Genomic DNA, 8,674 nt, shown 5'->3' on the forward strand with positions numbered 1-8,674 from the left:
TTTCTAGAGGGATAGGCACAAAAGAAGGAATATTGACCATCACTGTGGTATCATTGGTGCCATCCCAGCATTCAGCTAAATAACAGACTACATTAGAGTTATACAATTTAAAGCATTATCGTTTATATTAAAGCTTATCAGAAAAAAGAAAGGTGGTCTCACACATACTGAAGCACCAATGGTAGTATCATTCGCTAAAAGGCCATTAATCTTTACATTTACTAAACTTGTTTTGTTACTGGTCTAGTGGCTGAAATAGTATACAATGCAAAATCTTCACCTAATAATCAAGCAAAAGGAATTAAAGATGTGTATGCTCCCTGCTCATTTGATAATACCCATTGATATCAGGGCCAAAAATTATGCTTGCCAGGTTTATGTCTTTCTCAATCGTACTGAACATTGCCAAGAGGAGGGGAAAATTCAAATCCCGGTAGGAACTGTTTTGATCTATGGAATGAACTCTGACATGGGGTAAATTTAGGTGGAAAGGCTTGATAAGGGGGGCAAGTAGGTAGGACTCTACAACAGGTAGAGTCATCCAGTGTGTGAATACTTTGCCCCGGGGGTGATGGAAAACTACAATTATGCATCAGAATCAAGGTTGTAATGTTCAACTTAGAAGAATTAATGATTGAAGTGTCTCCACTGCTGAAGAGGCTCCTTGTATAATTTGACTCAAAACAGCCAGGATGGGTCTAGTGCCCATAGCACTGTCACTCACAGGATCTAACCAATAAGCCAATATTGTCCTTCATAGCCATATATAAGGCTGGGAGGAAATTTTAAGAGTTAAATGTATGTAACAAAGAAAGATTAGTGGCAGTATACTGTTGGGGCAATTCTCCATTAGGCACTATACAAGGAACATCATGCAAACAGGATGTGGAGAAAAATGTTGGCAACACAGTAGAATTGCTATGAACTGGCATAAGTACTGGCCAGGATCTGGCAATAGCCCACAGCATGAGTGAATCAACCTGGATTATCATTCCCAGTAGTAATAGTAGGGTTCATAGTCTCATGTTCATATAGAGCAGGAGGCAGTTTGCCAGTCAAACGTTCAGGCACCCAGATTGGATTATCTTGATTCTGTGGAAAAACACAAACAGCTCCCCTAGATCTTGAAATTACGGGATCTGGGCCACACCATTCACCAGTAAAGACATCCTTCCACTTTATTCTGCATAAGTCATAGGATTAGTAGCAGCATGGCAATCTGCAGCAGAGAGGCCATGCACATCCAAAATTAAAAAAAAAATAGAGTAAAAATAGCTAAAGACAACTGTTCTATTGGTGTTCTACCATAGGCATTTCCCCCTTTTTGTTTTTGTAAGAGCTCTTTTAAAGTACGATGTGCTCTTTCCACAATTCCTTGACATTAGGGATCGTATGGCAATCCTGTAGTATGTTTGACCTGCATTGTTTGGCAAAATGCCTGAAAAGACTTTGCAGTGTAGGCAGGTCCATTGTCTGTCTTGAGACTATCTGGCTTTCCCCAGGCCGCCCATGCCTCTAAGCAATGACTAATGACATTACGAGCCTTTTCACCAGTAATCAGGGTGGCATGTATAATGCTGGAACAGGTATCAACAGAAACATGAACATATTTTAAATTTCCAAATTGAGATATGTGTGTGACATCCATCTGTCAAAGTTTTAGTGGAATCAGACAACGAGGGTTAATCCCCACCTGAGGAGGGTGCTGAAACTCAACACAATTCTGACAATGTAACAACACATCAGGAGCTGTAGCTCTAGAGATTTTAAATTTTTGTTGAAGAGTAAAAGCAGGAACATGAAACTTTTGATGAAATTCTCTAACGAGAGCAACTGGAGCTGTATGAAAAATAAATTCTCTATGAGTACTAGCATCCACCAGGGCGTTATTACTGGCATGGGACCAGACAAAATAGTATGAGTTCGAATATGTTGTATGAAAAACTTATTTTTTCTGGCCCAAATCAATTTTTGTAATTATAAAAGAATTGACTCCGCAATTTTAAGTGAGCGCACAGCATTAACTACATAAGCAGAATCAGAAATTAAATTAAAAGAATCATGAAATCTTTTAAAAACTTCCAATAGAATTTTACATTCTGTGATTTGGGGGGTGCCTGGCTTCTTGGACAAGAGTTCTATGAAAATATTATCTTAATTTAGACCTGTTTCTCTAGTTTGGCTCATGTTACATATTTTCTAGAATGACTCTATCCAAATTACCAGTTTTATGTCAATTTTTGTTACAGATGTTTTAGGTTTTTTTTTTTTTTTTTTTTTTTTTTTTTCTCGGAGATGGGGACCGAACCCAGGGCCTTGCGCTTCCTAGGTAAGCGCTCTACCACTGAGCTAAATCCCCAGCCCATGTTTTAGTTTTTTAACCATATCTAATAACTTAAAGGCCAATAATCTATGACCAAGACATGTAGAGGATATTTATACATTTAAAACCAGTCAGAAGCAAAATTGAAGTGGTTACACATGTCTTTATTATATAGACCAAGCACCATATTTTTCCTTTTCTAGTTGTGATTTTGAAAGAAGCAACTTTTCACTTGCTAAATCTAATGACAAGTCAGGGATTTTTCTAAGAGAAACAGCCATCAGCTCCCATACCAAGAAGCTGAGGAGCTGCTGGCGCTTTTAAGATCAGCTCTCCAGATGCTCCATCCCCCCCCCCCCCTCAGCAGCTTCTCGAGCTGACCTAGGTTCCTTGCTGGAGGTATAGGGCTCAAAAGGCTGATTGAAACTGTTTTTTATTCATTTGTTCTCAATTTAGAAATGTGTTAAAACCAAATCAAGGTGTGAACAACCGGCAGATAAAGTTTTTACCATTTTTTTTTCTTTTGATCATTAAACATAAAACATTTAAACAATGAGAAACAAAAACCACAGACATAAACTGACAGTCATGGACAGCTTTATGTACCAAGGACAGACAATAGACAAAAACGGAAAAAAAACTAGATGGTGTCCAACTGAAGGGACCCAGATATCCTGCCTATGGAACCCAGAACCAGAAATAAGCATTTTCTCCAATAGGAGCCAGCAGAGACAGGATGTCTTCGGCCTTTCTTCTGTTTCCAGGAGAGCTCTGAAAGTTTTTCTCTTTCTCCAAAGCATCTGTGGAGAGTCTGGGAGGACTGTTTTTCCCAAACCTATTCTCTCTCATATCTAGGGTGTAAACTATCTCTAGTCAGCGTCCAAAGACTGAAATATAACTCTAAATGAACCCATACACAAAAACACTTTACCATTACCTTGTCTCTTTTTTATTACAAGTTTTACTCATGCTAGCCCAAATCATCGAGGCCTTTTCCAGCCCATCTTCCCCCAATACGTCCCTGTTTTATGGCTCCAGGAGATAAGGGGATGCCAAAAGGTTTTATGGCCCCTGGTTCTTGGAAAAGAGCTACTAATTCAGGAGAAGGGTTGGATCTTCAGGTCCTCCTTATTTTTATCTCGTCTTGTCAGAGTAAAAGTTGGTCATAGTTGATGAAACATATGCATTTGAAACACATCTGGTTAGGCTTGGGCCAACCGGTTTCCAGGAATGCTCTCTGTTTTAACTTTCACCTTTGGCTGTTGGCAGTTTTGCAGTCCTCAGGGCTTCTCTGCCCCCTAACCTGGGACAGTTGGACCATAGGGGCAGGAACTGGCTGCTATGGGGATAGGATAAAAGGCACTCTTCATGTTAATGATGACTAAGGAGAAAAGTAACTTAATGCTGGAGACTGACTCCTCTCTTGGAATAAGGCCAGCAGACAAGGTAGGCTCCCTTAAATAGCTTCTCTTAATGAGCACTCTCTTTCTGTGAGCAAAAGTTGAAGGTCAGGCCTTCAACTGCCAGAACTCAAAACTTTCTCTCCTTCTGACATACTCTCTTGTTGCTCGTTAAGGATTTTCTGACCTGTCATAACAGCTTCTTCACATTGTTTATCTTCTAAGCAGGTACGAACCATACGCCAAAGCGGATTTGTCCCTGGTTTAAGCTTGCCCTATGTAGTTTCCTTATCCAGATCTTTTCCTAACTTGTTCCACACTCTGAAATTGAGCAACCCTGAAACTATAAACCACAGAGCACAACGGTTACATTCATCAAAAAAACTCAACAGGAATTTCTTTTCAATTTTAAGCTAATGCTGACTAAGAAGCTCCTGAAGAGCTGACAACAGCGGGGTGGAGTGAGAGTTTCCCATGATTTTATGACCTTATTTATGACCAATTTATGAGCAGGGCGAGCTGGCCTGTTTATTTACACACGATCTTGTGGCTCATCATTAGTGGGCTCTTCCCAGCAAATGCATTCATGCCCTGGACTTGGCAATTCAGACAGTAGCAACACCACAACACAAAAAGAGTATAAGGCAAGAGTGTTAGTCCAACCAACAAAGGATCAAATAGGAAAGGCAACATTGCTGTGTTCCACAAACCCCTTTGCCTCTAAACCAAGGCTTTCATCATCTCTGCTTACTCCAGAGAACCTTATTGTCCTATAAGGGAAATTTTATAATCCCTTATTCAGGAGCCTTATCGTTCCGATTCTGGGAGCCTTATCATCCCAACTCCGGCAACTAATTTAACCTTATGGGAACTTACCAACATCCACAGTCCTGAGACTGAAAAAGTTCTGAATCCAAACGAGAAAAGATAATTTTCTCGGGTCCCAGTAAGGGCCACTAGTTGAAGCGCCCACCTCAACCAGCAAGGAAGACAGGACACCTTTGGGTTCTTCTTTAACAGTCTTTATTGCAGGAACACCTCATTGTTGATTCCGGGGACCCTGGGGAACAAAGGAAGTACAAAACAGACAGTGGATGTAAGCTTGCCCTCTGGGGATTAGTGGAGTGGAGATATCTTATTAACATGCTTATCAACTGTGGCCTAGTAAAACGCCAGAAGAAAGCTAAAGACACGACTTGATGGTTGTATACCACAAATGACCAATAGATGTCAGGGCCATCTTTAGTTGCTCCCAACATCAGGGTATAAAATTAACTCAAACATACCGGTAGCCTTCCTCTCCTCAATGGATAAACAGACTGAGAAAGAAAACAATGAAATTACACACTTCACAATACTACCAAATAATATAAAATATCTTGGTGTAAGTTTAACCAAGAAAGTGAATGATCTGCATGATAAGAAGTTCATGTATCTGAAGAAAGAAATTGAGGAAGATCTCAGAAGATAGAAAGAATTTCCATGCTCATGGATTGACAGGATTAATATAGTAAAGATGACTATTTTGCCAAAAGCAATCTACACATTCAATGCAATCTCCATCAAAATTCCTTCTCACTTCTTTAATAGACATAGAAAGAGCAATTTGCAAATTCATTTGGAATAAGAAAAAGCCAGGATAGCTTAAAGTATCCTCAACAATAAAAGAACTTCTAGGGGAATCAACATACCTGAACTCAAGCAGATTTACAGAGCAATAGTGATGAAAACTGCATGGTATTGGTACAGAGACAGATGGATAGACTAGTGGAATAGAACTGAAGAACCCAGAAATGAACCCACACACCTGTCATTTGATATTTGGCAAAGGAGATAGAAACCATCCAAAGGAAGAAACATAGCATTTTCCAAAAATAATGTTGGTTCAACTGGAAGTCAGCATGTAGGAAAATGCAAATTATCTCATTTTTATGACCATGTACAAAGCTTAAGTCAAAGTGAAACAAGGACCTACACATCAAACCAGATACACTCAAACTAATAGAAGAAAAGTTGGGGAAGAGTCTTGAACACATGTGCAGTGGAAAAAATTTCCTAAACAAATCCCCAATGACTTATGCCCTAAGATCAAGAATTGATAAATAGGACCCCATAAAACAGCGAAGCTTTTGTAAGGCAAAAGACATAGTCATTTGGACAAAACTGCAACTGTCAGATTGGGAAAAATTTTAACCAATCCTAAATCTGATAGTGGGTAATATCCAAAATACACAATAAACTTAAGAAGTTAGACTCTAGAAAGCAAAAATACCCTATTAAAATGGGGGTACAGTGAGTTGCAAAACATTCTCAGCTGAAGGTTATCAAAAGGCCAAAAAACAACTAAATAAATGTTCAATATTCTTAGTCATCAGGAAATTAAAATCAAAACAAATCTGAGATTTCACCTCCCAACATGCAGAATGGCTAATATATAAATCTCAGGTAACAGCAGATGCTGGTGAGGATGTGGAGAAACAAGAACACTCCTCAATTTTTGGTTTGATTGGAGACTAGTACAACCCTTCTGAAGGTTCCTCAGAAAATTGAACATTCCATGACCTGAGGACCCAGCTATAACTCTCTTGGGCATATCCCCAAATGAGACATACAACAGTCAACATACAACAGTGAAATATATTCGACTATGTTCATAGCAGCCTTATTAAAAATAGTCAGAAGCTGGAAAGAACCCAGATGCCCTTCAACAGAGTAATGAATACAGAAATGTGGTACATCTTCACAATATTACTCAGATATCAAACAATGACTTCATGAAATTCATAGGCAAATGTTATGAACTAGAAATTATCATGCTAAGTGAGGTTACTCAATCACAGAAAAACACACTTGGTATGCTTTCATTGATAAATAGATATTATTTGAAAAGCTTGAATTACCCATCATGCAATACACAGACCACATGAAACTCAAGAAGGATGAACAAAATGTAGAAGCTTCACTCCTTCTTTAAAAAGGGAACCAAAATGCCCATGGGATGGGATAAGAGGAAAAGTTTATAACTGGAAAGACCTGCTGTTCAGAGCCTGGCCCACATGTAGCCCATACATATACAGCACCAAAACAAGATAAGATGGATGAAGCTAAGAAGTGCAGGCTGACAATGACTGGATATTGATCCTTACTTAGAGACATAGCCAGAGCATATCAAAAACTGAGGCAAATGCCATCAGCAAACCACTGAACCAAGAATCAGACCCCAGTTGGAGGAATTAGAGAAAGGATTGAAAGTGCTGATGGGATTAGCAACCCATAATAATATCAATGCCAACAAACCAGAGCTTCCAGGAACCAAACCACAACAGAAGGAATATACTTGGCCTGACCCATGGTTCCAACTGCATGTGGCAAAGGATGGTCTTGCTGAGAAACAATGGAATGAGAAACAATTTTTCTTCTGACAAGGTTGGACCCCCGTTTAGGGGAATGTGCGGAGGTGTGGGGAGGCTGTGGGTGGAGATGTGAATTCCCTTATAGAAGGGTAGGGGGAAGGGTTAAGGGGCTTGTGGACTGGAAACCTGGAAAGGGGAATAACATTCGAAATGTAAACAGGAAATATCCAACAATGATATATATATATATATATATATATATATAGATATAGATATAGATATAGATATAGATAGATAGATAGATAGATAGATAGACAGACAGATAGATAGATAGATAGAGAGAGAGAGAGGTGGAGGAGGAGGAGGAGGAGGAAGTGGAAGAAGAAGGAGGATGAAGGGGAGGAGGAGGGGGAGGAGGAGGAGGAGGAGGAGGAGGAGGAAGAGGAAGAAGAAGGAGGAGGAGGGAGAGGAGAAGGTGGAGGAGGAGGAGGAGGAGGGGGGGGGAAGGAGGAGGTGGAGGAGGGGGAGGAGGAGGAGGAGGAGGAGGGGGAGGAGGAGGAGGAGGAGGGGGGGAAGGAGGAGGTAGAGGAGGGGGAGGAGGAGGAGGAGGAGGGGGGGAGGAGGTGGAGGAGGGGGAGGAGGAGGAGGAGGAGGAAGAGGAAGAAGAAGGAGGAGGAGGGGGAGGAGGAGGAGGAATTGAAACAGAAAGAAAACTAAACTTCCATTCTACCCCATTCCCTCTCTTCCTCAGCTGTTGTTTAGGCAGTCATGTTAGTGAGATGCTATAAGTGTAATTTCTGGTGTTACTTTGAGACACCATCTCATAGTAAACTTTAGTCTCTTACAATCTTTTTGCCCCCTCTTCTGTAATGTTCCTCAACCTTGAATCAAGTGACATTTTGTAGATAGAGCCATTGAGACTGGGCTTGAAATTTCTATCCTGCATTTTGAATGGTTGAGATTTTAACTGTGATCTTTGTTTCAGAGACTGTAATTAATACTGTATATAAGGACACATGGCTATGATTGTTGTTAGGTATGATACTGGTGTAAGTGGTAAGGGGCTGTATATTCTTCCCCATAACCACAGCTTCAATAGACTTATATACGTGGCTAAATTACCAGTACCATCCATATTCATTGAACAGGACTTAAGCAAAATTAGAGAGCTGTTGGCTATCACCAAGCTATTTATACCACTGCACTGCACTTTGGTTATGCTGCCATGTTGATCATTCTTTTTTACAGGCATGATGTGAACAGTCACTTGGAACTGAAAAGAATGATGATTGTAATTACATGTTGTACTAGAAATTCGACCTGTGCGTGGTACATCTTTCTCTATAAGAATAGTGACTTTCTGATGGGCTGGAGAGTGTAAAAGTTAAATTTCGTCTTAACCAAACAAAAGGAAATTAAACTTTTTCCTGCTATAGCGTGTTTAATTAATTGAGGCAAAATAAATCTATTTATTTGATTTTGGGGAAATATAATTTAATAATATAATCCTAACTCCTGTTAAGTGAATAAATGTCAAATGTAGTTGGTAGCTGTCATAGTGTGTAAAATAGGCATCAGGATTGTAGCAATGAAATATT

Source organism: Rattus norvegicus, chromosome Y (assembly GCF_021556685.1).
Source record: "Rattus norvegicus strain SHRSP/BbbUtx chromosome Y, alternate assembly SHRSP_T2T, whole genome shotgun sequence".
Taxonomy (NCBI): domain Eukaryota; kingdom Metazoa; phylum Chordata; class Mammalia; order Rodentia; family Muridae; genus Rattus; species Rattus norvegicus.